Source organism: Orycteropus afer, unplaced genomic scaffold (genome assembly GCF_000298275.1).
Source record: "Orycteropus afer afer isolate SDZICR_OR568_19922 unplaced genomic scaffold, OryAfe1.0 scaffold00694, whole genome shotgun sequence".
Lineage (NCBI taxonomy): Eukaryota > Metazoa > Chordata > Mammalia > Tubulidentata > Orycteropodidae > Orycteropus > Orycteropus afer.
Window position 1 is genome coordinate 617,044 of NW_006922281.1, and position 827 is coordinate 617,870.

Below are 827 nucleotides of genomic sequence, written 5' to 3' on the forward strand. Positions count from 1 at the left end.
GGGTGACGGAAGACGAGAAAGTGTGGGCGCCGTCTACTTTGAGAGCCCCGAGAGGGTCGTTAGGGGGCTTCCGACGAGCCCCAGAGCGCGGCTCAGTCCCTGCCAGGTGAGGCCCGAAGTGCAGTCAGAAAGTTAACTCTGAGTCTGCAAAACACATCTGTCAATTTCCTGCCTCCAGGGGGGCGTTGTGGTTTCAACGCTCTCTACAAACAGTTTTACTGCCTGTTTCTGGTCATAAAAACTATACATATACACCTACTCCTCACTTACCTACTGTTTCATTATCTGATATTTCACATTTAAGACATTAGTAAGAAAAACCCTACTATCCAGCTCTTTTGTATATTAACGACACATGTCTGATGGTAATGAACGAGGAGGGATGAGGCCAGAGTTAACATGGCTTTGATAGTTAAGGCTGTGTGTCAGTTTGACTGAGCCATGGTTCTCTGTGGTTTGGCAATTATGTAACAATGTAGTCCAGCAGTGATTTAATGATTTAGTTTGGCAGTTATTTAAGGGTACAATCATGCTCCATTTTGTGGTCATCCTCCATTTTGCATAATGCCAATTTTCACATAATGACCTGGGATTTGGAATCTAGCAAAGTCAGTAAGTGAAAAGTGGATGCATACATAATATAGTGGTATTTTATAATACGTGTTATATAATAATGAATGTAACTGTTGCTATATATAATGACATACATTAACTATATACAGTATATTAGGATATATAATCTTATGCTGTGTTATACTCCACCACTCATCTGTCGATTTGTTGTGTGCTGGCTTGCATGCTGGTATGATACTATATGATCCCAATTA